The sequence below is a fragment of the Rhinopithecus roxellana genome, chromosome 16, assembly GCF_007565055.1.
Source record: "Rhinopithecus roxellana isolate Shanxi Qingling chromosome 16, ASM756505v1, whole genome shotgun sequence".
NCBI lineage: Eukaryota > Metazoa > Chordata > Mammalia > Primates > Cercopithecidae > Rhinopithecus > Rhinopithecus roxellana.
In genome coordinates this window covers 64,783,827-64,801,237 of record NC_044564.1, presented here as the reverse complement: position 1 = coordinate 64,801,237, position 17,411 = coordinate 64,783,827, and the positions used below count along the sequence as shown (strand labels likewise).

The window sequence follows — 17,411 nt, the reverse complement described above, 5'->3', positions numbered from 1 at the left end:
AAGAAGCTCAACATCAGTTGTTGTCAGAGAATTGAAATTTGAAGCCCAAATGAGGTACCCCTACACACACACTACAAAGGCTAAAATTTTAGAATAGACAATGACAGTACCCAGCGCTGCTGAGGATGTGAAGAAACTGGAACTCTCATACATATGGTGGAAACTGTAAAACTGTTCAACCACTGTATGGGGTTGAATAGTGTCCCCCAACTTCATGTCTAACTGGAACCTCAGAATGTGACCTTATTTGAAAATGGAATATTTGCAGGTGTAATCTAGTTATAATGATGTCATGCTGGTTTAGCATGGGTCCTAACTCAAATGATTGGTGTCCTTATTAGAAGATGGAAACTGATACACAGAGACACAGAGGAGACATATAGGGAAGAGACCAAGTGAAGACAGATGAGCTTGAGGCAGAGATTGCAATTATGCTGCCACAAACCAAGGAATGCCAAGGGTTGCTGGCAACCACCACAAGTTGGAAGGGGCAAGGAAGGATTCTTTCCTAGAGTCGTCAGAGGGAGTGTGGCTCTGAGAACACCTTGATACTGGACTCCTGGACTCCTGAACTGAGAGAATAAATTTCTCTTGTTCTGATACACCCAGTTTTTGATATTTTGTTATGGAATTCCTAGGAAAGGAATACCACCACTTTGAAAAATGTTGGCAGTGTCTTGTAATATTAAACACCTACAACTTCCCTATGACCCAGCAATTCCACTTTTCGATATTCACCTAAATAAATGAAAGCATATATCCACATAAATACGTATATAAGAATGTTTATGGCAGCTTTAGTGACAATAATCAAAACTGGAAACATTTTAAGTGTCTATGAAGAAAATTAATAAAAAAGTATGTTCATATAGTTGAACACTATTCAGCAATAAAAGAATAAGCTGCAAATGCACTCTGCAGTGTGGATGAACATCAAAAATATATTGGGCAAAAGAAGCCAGACACAAAAAACGCATGTATACTGTTTGAGTCCATTTACATGAAGGTCAAAGTCAGGTAGAAGTGTTCTCAGATAATAGAAACCAGTGAGGGCAGGGACTGGCCTGAGAGGTCATAAGGAAACATTCTTACGCATTGGAAAAGTTATGTGTCTTGATTGTGGCAGTGTTTTACATTAGTGTATACACATTTGTCAAAACTCACTGGATTATTTCCTTAAATGGATATATTTTATTAAATGTAAATTATATCTTGATAAAATTGTTTATAAGAAAACATAAACCTTGGAGCATGTCATCATATATAATGCTTGCCTCAATCAAAAAGAAAAGAAAAACCCACTTTAAAGATTCAATTAAAACTTTTATCCCCATTCCCTTTCTTTTTTCTTTATTTTTTTAGATAGGGTCTCTCTGTCACCCACCCAGGCTGGAGTGCAGTAGCGTGGTCATGTCTCTCTGCAGCCTCGACCTCCTGGGCTCAAGTGATCCTCCCTTCTCAGCCTCTGGAGGAACAGCTGGGACTACAGGTACACCCCACCATGCCGGGCTACTCTTTCCATTTTTTAAAACTGCATTAGTTATCTACTTTCTAAACTCATTTTTAATTCTTAACAGGTAAGTGATTATCATGTAACTTATTTTTGTTCTCCAGCTTTTCCAATCTGCACTGAACGTAGTAATCGCCTGTAATTGTCTACTTCTTTTGTATATGTTGGCAAAGGCTTAGATTTCAATTTCCCTAGCTGAGGGGATTCTAATGACTTAGGACACCATTTGCTCTTTTGGCTATTTTGCTTAGGAAAGATAGGTCACTTGCAGGAGCCAATGAAGGGCAAAATAATAATTATCCTTAACTACAGATACACAATTTAAACAGCTTTCAAAATGTTCTTTTTGAGAAAAAAAAAAAAAAAAAAGGGAGGAGTACACAGAATTTGGCCTGTCACAGAACGAAGAAAATACCAGCTTCAGGTGGGGAGTACCCCAGTTCCGTTCTGACAGCTTCTTGGCAACTGTTAATATGTATCAAGCTTGACTGGATGGGAAGCAGAGAGGACCGGAGGGGAAAAAGCAGAAGAATGGGGGCAGAAGAGGAGAGAGAGGGACGTGGAGGAGCCAGGGATCCACACTGCTCAGCTGCTTCTGGGTTTACGGTGCAGCGTGAGCGCCATCATGTGGTCATCTCTGTGACTTCAGTGTAAGAAATGCTTTTTTCCCTGCCACTCCGTTTAAAGAATGCAAAAATAAACCAAAATCGTTCATGGGGCCTGAGAAACCTTGAGAAGGATATTACCCTACAGTTGTTTTTTCATCGAAAAGTTGAGGAGATTTTGACATCTCAATTAGTAACGCATCTGGAGTGTTTGCTCTCCAGGTGCCTATTATTCGTTCCTTCACTCATCAAATATTTATTGAACGCTATCTGCCAGACACTGTATAAGCAGGAGAAAGGCAGGCATGGTGGTCTAGTGGGGCAGACAGACATGTGAACAAATGGTTACAGCAGTCTGATAAATATTCTAATGCAGGAATGAAAGGAACATCTGGGAGCTAAATGAGAGCATTTAATATTTGACAAAGATGCTCGGTGCTATAATCTAATTGTTGCATTGAAAACCTGTGTTGATCCTATTACTTGTGTCACTTGTCCATAACCTCTTTAAAATCTGGCTAAAATTAGTAATTGGTTGATTGATTCAAATTATTTATTGAGAGCCAATTATGTGCCAGGTACTACTGCTGTATCACTATTACTTGTATCACTTTTGTCTATAACCTATTTAAAAATCTGGCCAAAATTATTGATTCATTGATTCAGATTATTTATTGAGAGCCAATTATGTGGTAGGTGCTACTGTTGGTGCCAGGGAATACAGATGAAGATAGGAAAGACAGAAAACATTTCTTCTTTTGTTAAGCTTAACTTCCATGTGTGGAAAGTGAACCATCAAGAAAAAATGTTTTATGTCCATTTGTGATACAGAAGCCATTTTCTTGTTTATTGCCTGTTTATCTATGTCATTATTTCCTGCTTTCCATCTATAGTCTTCATTCCTCAGTTTTTCAAATGTAAACAGTTGTTTCAAACTATTTCAGGTTACACTGAGAGTTTAAACAAGCATAGCTTTCTTAATGGCTTTGGAAAATTTACTTAATTTTGTATTGCTCTGAGCGGCACCAGGGTTTTAGTTAGTAGTTAAGCCGTGAAGTGGGAATTTGGGAGGAGATTTCTAATCCTGGTCCTGTTACTGTTTCATGTGTCTGGTTTACCTCCCAATCTCAGCTTTTCCTGGTCACTTCAGGGTCATGCATATAATAAATATTAGGGCCGGGCATGGTGGCTCATGCCTGTAATCCCAGCACTTTGAGAGGCCAAGGTGGGGCGGATCACGAGGTCAGGAGTTTGAGACCAGCCTGACCAGCCTCATGAAACCCCATCTCTAGTAAAAATACAAAAAAAATCAGCCAGGCGTGGTGGCATGTGCCTGTGGTCCCAGCTGCTCAGGAGGCTGAGGCAGAAGAATTGCTTGAACCCAGCAGGCAGGGGTTGCAGTGAGCCAAGATCGTGCCACTGCACTGCAGCCTGGGCGACAGAGTGAGACTCCATCTCAAAAATAAATAAATAAATAAGAACAATCTCGGATAATTTTAGACTCAAAACAGCAGAGAGTAGGAAGCTGGAAGAACACTTGTGTTCATACCCAGCCCCTAGGCCTCAGCGGTTGCAGTATTCAGGGAGAGCAGCAGCCTCCCTCCCTGAAGTCCCATGTGGAGATGGCTCTGCTCCAACACTGAGGTGCCAGAATGGGAAAAAGGAACTCCTCTAATGACATAAAATAAGTGAAAATTTATATGATCAGATGAGCACACTAACAAGCTGGAAAAAAAAATGTGATCTTTATGAGCAGAGCGTATTTGTTAACAATGGGGAAATAAACCTGCTTATGGCTGTGTTCTCAAGGAGTTGCGACTCTTCACTAAAGTATCCTTGTCTCGTCTTGTGTTAGGTTGTTCACTTCCATTGCTCACATGCGCTCAGCCCACACGGTGTTGATAATGGAGTCATATACCACTGCTAAAAAATTCAGAAAGTTCTCCTTCAATTCTGCTTGTGCCAAATCACTGTGGTCTAGAAGTCAAGGAGGAGGGGGGGACCTAGGAAGCCCGGAGTTTTCCATTACTTTCCCTACGAAATCAAATCACAACCCAACGCCCATGCCAGTAAGCATATCGGCTTCCGATTCAGCGTCTTCGGAAGATTCTTTTCACTTCAACTGACATTTGCAGGGAGAATTATATTAAACTGAAGCTAATAAGACCATGTGTTACTTCATATAAAATGTAATTGTAAATGCAATCCTTGGCAACTAATTCTTCTACCTCCAGGTGTCTCGAGTGTTAAGCACCAAACTATCTTTGTTTTCTTTATGAATTTAAAGTAAAATGTCTTTATAGTCACAGTACCATTTTGAGAGAAAAGAAAAAAAATCTTTCTTTAAAACAAACAAACGAACAAAGCTTGTGGTCAATAATTGAAATTATTCTCTGCCTAAATTGCTCTGTTTACATGACCTAAAAAAATTACAACTTACATAAACATGATGACAAAATTAAAATGTTATTTTCTGCCAGGCGCAGTGGCTCACGCCTATAATCCCAGCACTTTGGGAGGCTGAGGTGGGAGGATTGCCTGAGGTCAGGAGTTCAAGACCAGCCTAGCCAACATAGTAAAACCCTGACTCTAATAAAAAACAAAAATTAGCCAGGTGTAGTGGTGGGAACCTGTAATCCCAGCTACTGATGCAGGAGAATCGCTTGAAGCCGGTTGCAGTGAGCTGAGATCGTACCACTGAACTCCAGCCTGAGCAACAGGGTAAGACCCTGTCTAAATAAAATAAAATGTTAATTTATTCTATGTGTCTCTGACTCAGACCTTTAAAGACATAAATCTAACCTATTTGTAGATAGAATAGAATGGTTAACATTTCATCAGAATTTTAAACAGATGTTATTGGTCATTATTAAGACAAGTTCTATAAAACAAACTAAATCCTCTTTTAAAATGCATATGTAAATATTATTCAGATATGAAAAATCATGAAAAAGTGTGTCTTATTTTATTTTTCAAGTTTTTGGACGTAAGATATATGAACTGAGCATTTTTCCATTTGCAAAGAGAAACGACTTAGTTTTTATCTGAGCATGTCTCTTCAGGGTAGTAACTGTTTCCAGAAAACCGTCACCCGTAGAAGCAGCGAAGCATCCTCTCTACAGCAGAACAGGATGTACTATGAAATAATCCCTTCCTTTGTGAGAGCCCACTTTGAGAGACAGGCTGGATTAACAGGCATGAATTTTTAAAGTAGCAGTTCATAAGCAGCTTCATTAAGTTGCACTAACAAGTTTTGAAGTTTTATTACACCAATAACTCTGGTGAACATTCTGATGCAAGATATATAAGCTTTTCTATTAAAATGGTTAATACTTTCATGACCATGTATTTTTAGAGACTTACTTCTCTAAACTTTTCCCAAATCTATTCTTAAACCTAACCCTAACCCTAACTCTAACCCTAATCTTAACCCTAACCATAATGTGTCTAAGCTGAGTCTGGTGAAAGTCGTAAAAAATGTGAACAGTTGAGAGAAAACCTTCAGGAATAAAGTGATATGACAGTCTCCTGTCATCCCTCTGAACCTCCAAGTTCATTTCAATTTAACAGATTTAAGTCTTAAATTGTCTTAAAATTATTTAAAAATCTAGATCTAGTATCTAGGCTACTTTAATGGCCTAGTTGATCAACTATTACAAAGGAAACACAGTGATTTGGAAACAAGGCAAAGACACAGTGCATTGTCTTTCAGATACTCTTTTCCTGAGGTTGGATTTGAGAATCAAAATATAAACTCCATAGCAATAGGCATTATTTACTCATCCTTGTGGAGAATTAAAAAGGCTTATGTAATTCAACATAATTTTGAAAACACTGTGTGCCAGATACTCTTTTAAGCAGTTCCCATGCACCTACTTTTTAAACGCTTACAACAGTGTAATGAGATTGATATTATCATTAACCCCATTTTATAGAAGAGGAAACCAGAGGCTCGGCACGGTGGCTCACGCCTGTAATCCCAGAACTTTGGGAGCCTGAGGCGGGTGGATCACTAGGTCAGGAGTTTGAAACCAGCCTGGCCAACATAGTGACACCCTGTCTGTACTAAAAATACAAAAAAATTAGCCGGGTGTGGTGGTAGATGCGTGTAATCCCAGCTACTTGGGAGGCTGAGGCAAGGAGAATAGCTTGAACCTGGGAGGCAGAGGTTGCAGTGAGCCAAGATCGCGCCACTGCACTCCAGCCTGGGCAACAGTGTGAGACTCCATCTCAAAAAAAAAAAAAAAAAAAAAAAAAAACTAAGTCACAGAAAAGATAAGTAACGTTCACAGAGTCACACAGAGAGTAAGTGATGGAGGCAGGACAGTCTTGTTTGGTACTTTTCACCTCAGTGATAACCTAATTGTCTATACAGTCTTCATCTCCCTTCAGCTTCGGCTGTCTGCAGAATGTCTCTTCCTGATTAACCCACCAGGTACTCAAACTCAACTTGTTCCAGATGGAACTGAGAATCTGCTCTCAATCACCTGCTGCCTCCACCCTTAACTTTGACTGCCAACCCCATCTTTCCAATTCTGATAACAATACTGTCATGCTTGACTGTTTTTTCTTTCTTTTTTTTTTTTTTGAAACCGAGTCTTGCTCTGTCGCCCAAGCTGGAGTGCAATGGCACGATCTCAGCTCACTGCAAGCTCCACCTCCCAGGTTCACGCCATTCTCATGCCTCAGCCTCCCAAGTAGCTGGGACTATAGGCGCCCGCCACCACACCCGGCTAATTTTTTTTTTTTTTTTTTTTTTTAGTAGAGACGGGGTTTCACTGTGTTAGCCATGATGGTCACGATCTCCTGACCTCGTGATCCGCCTGCCTCGGCCTCCCAAAGTGCTGGGATTACAGGCATGAGCCACTGCGCCCAGCCCATGCTTGACTTTTCTTTACCTGTGAGTGCTTGCTATAAACTTCGCTCTGCCTGTTTCCATATTCTAGCAGTTAAACAGCTTGAGCATCTCTCTCCTCTTTCCTTTTCCCACCGTTGTCTCTTAGACACTGCTCCACTGTCTCCCTTCTCCAGTTAATCCTAAACTACATTGGTACCCAGCAAAGCTTACAAAAACATACTGTTGATCTTCCCATGCCCTACTAAGAAAGCTTTAGTAGCTTCCTTATAAAATGAGTAATAAACTCCTAAAATTTTCACTCTAGGCTATTCATGTTATAACCAAAATTTCATTTCAATCCTTATTGCCATTTCATCCTCTGTCCTTGCCTGTCCTCAGTTTGCTTATTATAATGTTATTTAATTTTTTTGTAGTTATTTCGATTTATCACCTTAATACCAACCCACTGCTTCCAACTCAATATTTAGTATCTTTCCCATGTCCCAGATATCTGGCAATTCCTCTTGTTTGGCAAATTCTTCTTTAATAATCTTTCGTATCTTCTCTTTGCTATTCATTTCCTTTGCTATTTTTAAGGTTCACGCATTCTTGCTTAGGCTAGAGTAATACTTTCCCCACTACTCTGTGTTTTCTTTCCTTCATTAACTCTACTCTGCATGATCACTGTCTGGGTAACACTATCAAAGCAGACACTTTTACCCTGTATGTTTCCTGTACGAAAATTAAAATGACTTCTTATTATTATAGATCAAACTCTAAACAGTCCACCATGTTGCACAATGACAGGAGGCTCCATTCTGGTTTTATTCTGTTGGAATCTTCAGACTTCTTAGTTTGCCATGAACAGCATTTTGCAAACCAGTAGCAGAGATGTTATTAGAGTAAAACTGGCCTCTCCTCCCCCATGACTCCCAACACAGACATACACCACCAACCCCAAAAAACAACCATCATGTTCAGGCATGTCGGAGAAGCATTGAGTTAAACAGGTTCTCCTTACTGAGGGACTTTCAAGCATCTCTAATAGCTAATGTGTATTATGAATGTCCAGATGGGAAATCTATGGAAAAGGTTCTTTTTATCTTGGTCACTTTTAGACATGTCCCTGGATGCCAGAGTTCTACAACCTAGACTTGAGGAAATCCTGCCCTACACATTCTCTGCCCAGCCATTGCCCCAGGTCAATGTCTGATGAGCTTTCTGATGCCAGCTCATTAGAAAGGTCTTCCCTCACCATCTTGGTTGAAGTGGCCGTCCCTCCCTGTGCCATCATCCTGTTTTATTTTCCTATAACGCTTATCACAATTTGATATGAAGATTTTTTTTTCCATTACATGTTTGTTGCTTTTTTACTCTAGAATATAAAATCTAAAGGACTTGACATTCTATGTTGCTTTTTTATTTTTACTATCTCTCCACCTATGATAGTATCTAATTCACATAATATGTTTTATTTTTATTTATTTACTTATCTGTTTTAAGGAATAGGCTTGCTTGCAGCCACCTCCTCATCTCTCATCCTACCTGAGTGCAGAGCTTATGTTACAAGGGCGAAATCAAAGTATCCACCTCTCTGAAGTTTACCCAGATGGCCTGACTCATCCTAGAGTAATAGTTCTTATTCTATTGAACTTCTATTAATATATTAGTATCTAAACAACTCAAGTTATTTTGAATAATTAAAAATTTTTATAAAAATAGAAATGCTACCTTATTTATGCAACTATAATGTATCTGTCTTGTGGCCAGTGATGGTGCCATACTTTGATATTTTTTAGGATCTAGTAGAGAGGGCTTCTCTTAAAGTAGGTAAATAATAGATATTCCCCCTCTACTACCTCTAAGGATGCAGTGTGATGCTTACATGTGGAATCTCCATTCCAATAGGAGGAATAACCCAGACATTGCTTGAAGGAGGTAGATAGCACATTGCATAGCAGGAGAATCTCAGAGACTTGCTTCTGGCTCTCTCATGCACACCATTTCCTGGATTTTACAGATACTTTCTAGGTCTCCCCTGTCAGCTATGTGGATCAGAAACGGAGGGAAAATTCTCCCTTGGGCCTACAGTTTTGAAAAGGAATTAGAAGAGTCTGATCAGTCATGAATGGAGGAAATACAGACCTTTCAAGGGAGCAAAGGAAAATTTGCCTCTTCTCAGTTTATAGAAAGATATTTCATCCTTACATGGAAACTTTAAAAAATGTATGTACTATGCTGTTTAAGGGACATGTTCCCTTGCAAAATGCTTAATTTACATTATTTCAAGATGTTTCTACACATGTTATTTTATATCAACATGTAAATAAGACAGATGGAAAATACGGAAGACATAGTATACTCAGTAGTATCTCTGATGGCCAAGAACTTTAACAACTCAAATAAAATATACATTGTAGATTGTACTTGGTGGAGATGTTATAAATTCTCCCCTTTAAAATCCTCTATTGCTTTAAAAGAAGTAGCTATAATTGGAAGGAGTAGGGGTGAAAAGGTATAATGAAGGAGTTAGGAAAAGAGGGGTGTTTAGAATAAAATAATAGAGTATGAATGAAAATGCTTGTGTCGTGTATACATTTGTCTTAAATTCAGCACAGACAGCAGAATCTCTCCAGCGCAAGGGCCTTGGGTTGAGATACTTCCTGTAGCAAATCGATAGCCATGTGCATTTTAATGTAAGTCACTTAAACATTAATCCATCTTTATTTATTAAATCACCACAGACATTCCATTTCTTACTTTTATTTCGAAATGCGACGTTCTTTGCTGAGATACGTTGAAGCATTTGGTTTCCACCCAAATGATGTGGATTGAGACCATCTGGAGAATCTACCCTGATTTTTTTTTTTTAATGGAAAGCCTGGATGTCTTAGTGATTTATAACTTCCATGTATTTTAACACACTATCTAATTTTTTCCCCTGGTAGAATTTTATTTCATTTGGAACATTCTTGTGCTGACGTAATATGCCACATATGAAACTTTTCTAATGATAAAATCCAATGTATGTGCTGCATGTCAAGTCACGTAGCTGGAGGGGCGTGATTTGGAGCCGACTTGGCTCCACCTGAGAGCCTGGATCCTCTGGAACGTACTCGGTGCTAGCTTCAACCTGTCTCAGACCATTCTATCTGGGCCTCCAGACCATTCTATCTGGGCCTCGCCTGGGACCTTAAGATTAAGGCAACCCATTTATCTGCATGTCAGTAAATTAGCCCTCCCAGAGGAGGGTTCTGCAGGCTCTTGTGCTTTGAGATGCTCTGTGCAAAAAAGGGTTGGATTATCAAGTGCATGTGAGGAATTGCAGAACTCCAAATATCCATTCTAGAATTCACAAGGCATGTAAGCATAACAGCTTTGAGAATTCCTGGAGCACCACAGAATTTGGGTCTGTTCTGTTCCCGTGGTTTTACTGACTTCATCTCCTTCATCTCTTTGTCATTGCTCCAGTCACACTGGCTTTCTTGGGATCCTTAGACACAGAAGGCTCTCTCTTCGGACACGTTCTTTTCTCAGCTTGAAACACTCCCCCTTCCCTCCTGGATAGAGACATAGGTCCCTCTTCCACCTCCTGAAGTCTTTTCTCAAGCGTCATCTTCTCAGGGAGACTTTCCCTGATTACCTTACATAAACTTGCAAATGACCACCTCCCTGCTCTCCCTGTTGACCCTTGCAGTTTTATTTTTCTCAAACACAATTATCAGCATTGCTGCAAAAATGCTGCATTCACACAGAACCTCAAATCCCTTGGTGTGCAACAGCAAACATTTATTTAGCTCCAAGTGTGCAGTGCTTGTCTGATCTGTCCTGTGTCTGTGGCCAACTGTGGGTCTCTAGGCAGCTCCACTGATGTGGGCTAGGTTCATTTCCAGGTCTGTGGCTCCCCTGGCTGCTGGCTAATCTAGGTGGGGCCCAGTGAGGTGGGAGTCTTGGCTCTGTGGCATGTGTCTCTCAACCATCAGCAAACTAGCAAGGTGCCCCATTGGCTAAAGCAGGTGGCATGGCCAAGCACAGTCAGAATTCGGGCATGGTGACATGACATAGTCAAGGTGGGGATACAGAAAGAAGCGAACGATTTGGTCAGTTTCTACAAACTACGGTTCATATAATAATTTTTACTTTTTAAACAAATTAGTTTGTTTCCCTCTACTAGAATATAAGCTCCATGAGGACAGAAGTTTTATTCACTTTGTTAACCACTGTATCATATTCCCCTAGAACAGTAGTATCCAGTGTGTACTAAGTATCCAATAAATATTTGTTGAATGAATAAATTAATACATAAAAATAATCCCATTTAACTTTAACATAGAATTATGTTTTTAGTTTTTGTGATTTGAATTTCTCTCTTTCAGTTTTTGTGATTTGAATTTCTCTCTCTCTTTTTTAGTTTTTGTGATTTGAATTTCTCTCTCTTTTTGTGATTTGAATTTCTCTCGTTTTTAGTTTTTGTGATTTGAATTTCTCTCTCTCTCTTTTAGTTTTTGTGATTTGAATTTCTCTCTCTCTTTTTTAGTTTTTGTGATTTGAATTTCTCTCTCATTTTTAGTTTTTGTGATTTGAATTTCTCTCTCTCTTTTTTAGTTTTTGTGATTTGACTCTCTCTTTTTTAGTTTTTCTGATTTGAATTTCTCTCTCTCTCTTTTAGTTTTTGTGATTTGAATTTCTCTCTCTTAGTTTTTGTGATTTGAATTTCTCTCTCTCTTAGTTTTTGTGATTTGAATTTCTCTCTCTCTTTTAGTTTTTGTGATTTGAATTTCTCTCTTTTAGTTTTTGTGATGTGAATTTCTCTCTCTCTCTTTTTTAGCTTTTGTGATTTGAATTTCTCTCTCTCTCTCTCACTCTCTGTCTCTCCAGGGGTCTCACTTTGTTGCCCAGGCTGGTTTTGAACTCCTGAGCTCAAGTGACCCCCCTGCCTCAGCCTCCTCAAGTGCTGGGATTACAGTTGTGAGCCACTATACCTGGCCTGAATCTCTTAAAAATAATTTTAATTTTAGATTCAGGGGTATATGTGCAGCTTTGTTACAAGGTGTAGTATATTGCCAGATGCTGACCTTTGAGCTTTTATTGATTCTGTCACCCAGATAGTGAATGTAGTAACTAGCAGGGAGCTTTTCAGTCCTTGCCCCTCTCGCTCCCCACTCTAGTAGTCCCCAGTGTCTATCATTCCCATCTTTGTGTGTACTCAGGAATTAGCTCCCACTATAAGTGAGAACATACTATATTTGATTTTCTGTTTCTGTTAATTTACCTAGGATAATGACCTCTAGCTGCATCCATGTTGCTGCAAAGATATGATTTCATCATTTTTTATGGCTGTGTAGTATTCCATGGGGTATATGTACCACATTTTCTTTATTCAGTCCACCATTGATGGGTGCCTAGATTGATTTTGTGCCTTTGGTATTGTGAATAGTGCTCCAATGAACAGATGAGTGCAAGTGTCTTTTTAGTAGAACAGTTTATTTTCCTTTGGGTTTATATGCAGTAATAGAATTGGTGGGTCAAATGGTAGGTCAAGTTTTTTTTTTTTTTTTTTTGAGAAGTCTCCAAGCTGCTTCCCACAGGGACTGAAAACTGAAATAATTTTACATTCTCACCAACAGTGAGAATTTTGGAATAATTCTGTTATTCTGTGAAAAATGATGTTGGCAATTTGATAGGAATAGCATTGAGTCTCTAGATTGCTTTGGGCAGATGGACATTTTAGCAATATTGATTCTTCCAGTCCATTAGTAAAGAATGTTCTTGCATTTGTTTATGTCATCTATGATTTCTTTCAGCAGTAACACAGTATTTTGAAGTGTATTTTTCAATTCATTTCCTTTTCAGAGGAAAGCCAATAGAATATCACTTTAAACCAGAGAATATTCAGGTATCTCTTGCCTTTCTCACTAAAAATGTAAGCTCCAGGAATTAAAGGAAAATCTATCAGAATTTATTTTTGCCCCATTTCATTCATCTAAGATTTGGTAAATGACTTTTATGTATCAGGTTATGTAGCAGTGCTGGTAAAAATGGAAAACAAGCATACAGTATTCTTCTGAGAAATCTCAGTTAAGTCCATAAAGCAAAACTCTGAACAATAGAATATGCTTTGCTATAATGTTATTACAACAGTTCCCATGAACACAAAAGAAGTTTTCAAACATCCATTAGATATTAAATAGAGCATTCTAACTTGACCTCCGTGTTTACTTAGACTGATAAAGTCCCTCTTCTATAATGGCAAAAACTGCAATTACTTTTGCGCCAACCTAATAATAGAACATTTCTGTTTACACCATTTGGTATCTCCAACCAACCACACTTTCATCCTTATCCTCTGTTCTTCCCAAATTCTATCCATCCTTTGAGTGTGACCAGTAATGGAACATTCTCTGACCAAGTTTGCTTATTGACCTTTTCCCTGAACTCATTTGAACCCAGCATTTATTCTATGTGTTATATTAATGTATAATTCCTGGAAACATCTATTTCACTGTTTTTTTTTTTTTTTTATATATATAGGCTGTTTAACTTTCCTAATGTTGATCTTTTCACGTGTGGATGTCATATTTTCAAATAGCTTTTCAAAAAGCAGCTATTTTGGCAGGGCGTGGTGGCTCATGCCTGTAATCCCAGCACTTTGGAAGGCTGAGGCAGGTAGATCACCTGAGACCAGGAGTTCAAGACCAGCATGACCAACATGGTGAAAACCTGTCTCTACAAGAAATACAAAAATTAGCTGGGTGCGGTGGTGTGCACCCAGCTACTCAGGAGGCTGAGGCAGGAGAATCACTTGAGCCTGGGAGGCAGAGGTTGCAGTGAGCCCCAATCACACCACTGCACTCCAGCCTGGGCGACACATTGAGACTCCATCTCAAAACAACAACAACAACAACAACAACAACAACCACCCAGCCACCTTTGGAACACATATTTTGTCTCTTTCTAGAATTGCAAAGAATAATGCTTGCATAATTGGTACTCAGATAATTAAACAGAAGCATATAATGAAATCGGAAACATTTAATCTCCATTGATCTCCCAGTTATGATCAAATCTGATAATGCACATGTTGGCCTATTGACTGGAGGTATAGAAATATTTCTACTTAGGACTGGTGTTTATCTACAAACCTTAACTATATTGGAAACCAGTGACTACTTTATGTAAAGCTGCAACTGCAAGTCAATATTTTTAACAGGTTAAATAAAAACTGACAAATTTTCAGATGGTTTGGAAATAAATAACATAAAATTCTAAAATGCCAAACTCTAAATGCACCGAAAATAAACAGATTTCTCAATTGGCAAAGAATATGTTGAAAAACAGAATAAAGAAAAAGCTAAGACATGTTACCTGCTGTTCTGTGGCTCCAGGGCAGAACAGTGGAGCATTCATTATCTTCAATTAGTTTTGCAATTTTTGCGCACCTGTGTATCCTACCCATCAACCCCATCAAACTATCTTTTAGGAGTAAATTTTGCTTAACATGACACTCAATGTATAGGAAACCCCCAACTAACAAGACCAACAAATCAGTTTATTTAACTCGAGAAGAATTGTAATCTTACATTGGACCTGGATGCCTTCAAAAAAGGCCAAAAAATGCTCATCAAATATTCCAAATATTTACTGATGAAAACAATGGTACTAATCATAAATGTGATGATAAGAAAAGGACAATTGTTAGTTTACTCACAGTCATGGCAATTAAATCATCATAATTCATTTAGGCCCTATTAAAGACTGTGTCTCAATACATTCAAAGACAGGTATTAGAATATTGCCATTTCCAACTCCTTTTTCTCTAGTTCTATATTATCTAACTAACTTCTTACACTCATTCATGACTCTCCTTTAGGGAGGGGATGCTTTGTTCAGCTGACTAACTGATTGCTTTATGAACTTGCTTCCAATTTTAAATAAATATTTGGTTAGTGGTCTTACTGGCATTTGAGTGGCATGAGTCATGTGTCTTTATGCCTTGTTCTCCTGAAATGGGATGACTGTGGAGATACTACACCTGCATAATTGAGAAAACTTCCTCTGGACTTAAAGTGATCTTACAAAGACACCCATCATAGGCAAGACCTGAAGTAATTTCTTTACCTCAAGAACTGGTATCAGCTACAAACATAAGCAAATACGCACATATACTAGAGCAAATATCATTTAAAAAGAAAAAGGTGCTATTTTTGCCAAATTCTATTAAACTTGAATCTCATTCATTTTCATATTTCCTCCCTTCTTTTGCCTTTTATGTAGATATTATAAAGGAAAATACTAAATTATTTGATTATATTAAAATCTTTCCATTTTAAGATAAGTAAAACAAAAATAAGCATTAGGAAGACATTTTCAACATAAAGAAATTATATGGATGAGTAAGAAAAAGAGATCATTCTTTCCTCCCTTCCCCCTCCCCGACCTGGCTCTCCTAGGGTAAAAGACAGGTTCATAAAATCAGAAATGCAAATTTTATTTTACTTTATTAAAATATTTTTCCAGTTTCATTGAGGTACAATTTATCAACAAAAATTGTATGTATTGAAGGTGTATAACGTGATTATTTGACATATGTATGCATTGCAAAATGATGACTACAATCAAGTTACCTGACACTGTTACCTCACATAGTTACCTTTTTTTCTGTGTGTGGTAAGAACACTTAAGAGCTACTCAGGGGAAGTCAAGATGTTACTGTTGCTTGTGAGCTTGTGGCTTGACTCTGCAGGACTAGGATCTTAAAGAATGCCACAGTGGCTGAAAATGCTGGTCTGAAGGCCAAAGTCTGTCATCAAATTGAGTATTAATTTCGAGACTTCAATTTGCCATGGGACAAATTTTTAAAGGAACAGGTCAAACTGAATGAAGGCTGGGTACCTTTGGAGATATTGATAAAATTCAACAGGTTAAACCATCTCACAACAGACTTTAATGTAATTGTGGAAGCATTGAGGAAATACAAGGCAGAACTCATGGAAATCAGTGAAGATAAAACTAAAATCAGAATGTCTCTAGGTAAACTCCTCCTTGAAGTGACCGATGAGTATAAAAATGACGTAAAAAACATCTATTTATATCAAAGGCTTCCCAACTGATGCAACTGTTAATGACATAAAAGAATGATTAGAAGATAGAGGTCAAGTACTAAATATCCTGATGAGAAGAACATTGTGTAAAGCATTTAAAGCATCAGTGTTTGCTGTGTTTGGTAACAATGAATCTGCTAAAAAGTTTGTAGAGACCCCTGGCCAGAAGTACAAAGACATGGTCTGCTAATACTTTTCAAGAAATATTACTTTACTGAAAAAAGTGAAGAAAGGCAACAAAGTAATATGGAGGATAAATTAAGAGCTAAACAAGAGCAAGAAGGAAAATGAAAGCTAGAAGATACTGAAAAGGAATCTCTTGAGAAAAAAGATTGGATGCTTGCTGAAATTTTTGGATGACTTAGATGATCAGACCTGTAGAGAAGGTTCACACATCCTTTTCTCAAATCATGGTGAACTAAAATGGATAGACTTTATCAGAGGTACAAAAGAGGGAATAATTCGATTTAAAGAAAAAGTTGAGGAAGCGTTGGGAAAAGCCAAAGATGCAAATAATGGTAATCTACAATTAAGGAACAAAGAAGTGACTTGGGAAGTACTAGAAGGACAGGTGGAAAAAGAAGCATTGAAAAAATCATAAAAGACCAACACGAATCCCCAAACAAATGGAAGCCAAAAGGTCACAGATTTAAAAGGAAAGGGTAATAAAGCTGCCTAGCCTGAGTTTGCTAAAGGAAAAGTACAGTTTCAGGGCAAGAAAATGAAATTTGTTAGTGATGATGAACATGATGAAAATGGTGCAAGTGGACCAGTGAAAAGAGCGAGAGAAGAAACACAAAAAAGAACCTGCATCAAAACAACAGAAAAGAGAAAATGATGCTGGAGACCAATAGCTTAGTAAACAAATTTTAAATCCATTTTAATTAGTTTTTAAGCTGCTTTTGGTTTTGGGGTCTTTTAAAATGAAAGCCAAATTAAATCTACCTCGGTGTTCACCTGTAAGAAAGGAAAAGTTTTTTTTTGTTGTTTAACTTGTCTTTTTTCTGTTATCCAAATGAGGATTGTTTTGAATGTATAGTTCTATTTGTTATTTCAGATGATTCAAATATCAAAGGAAGATGCATGCACTCAATTGCGTTTGTAATATGAGAATATATTTGTACAAACTAATACAATGTATACTATATAAAAAGAAAAAAGTCTATTCTCTTAGAAAATTTCAAATATACAATGCAATATTATTAACTGTTGTTGCCGTGCTTTATGTTAGATCCCCAAAACTATTCATCCTGTAATTGCAAGTTTGTACCTTTTGAGTAACATCTCATTTCCACTGCCCCCCTACGCTGCCAGCCTCTGGTAACTACCCTTCTACTCTCTGCTTCTGTGAGTTTGAC

General features: G+C 38.0%; 1 pseudogene; it reads left to right on the top strand.

The window, feature by feature from the left end:
- Positions 1–2,041: 2,041 nt before the first annotated feature.
- Positions 2,042–16,907, top strand: LOC104677989 (annotated as a pseudogene).
- Positions 16,908–17,411: the final 504 nt, after the last annotated feature.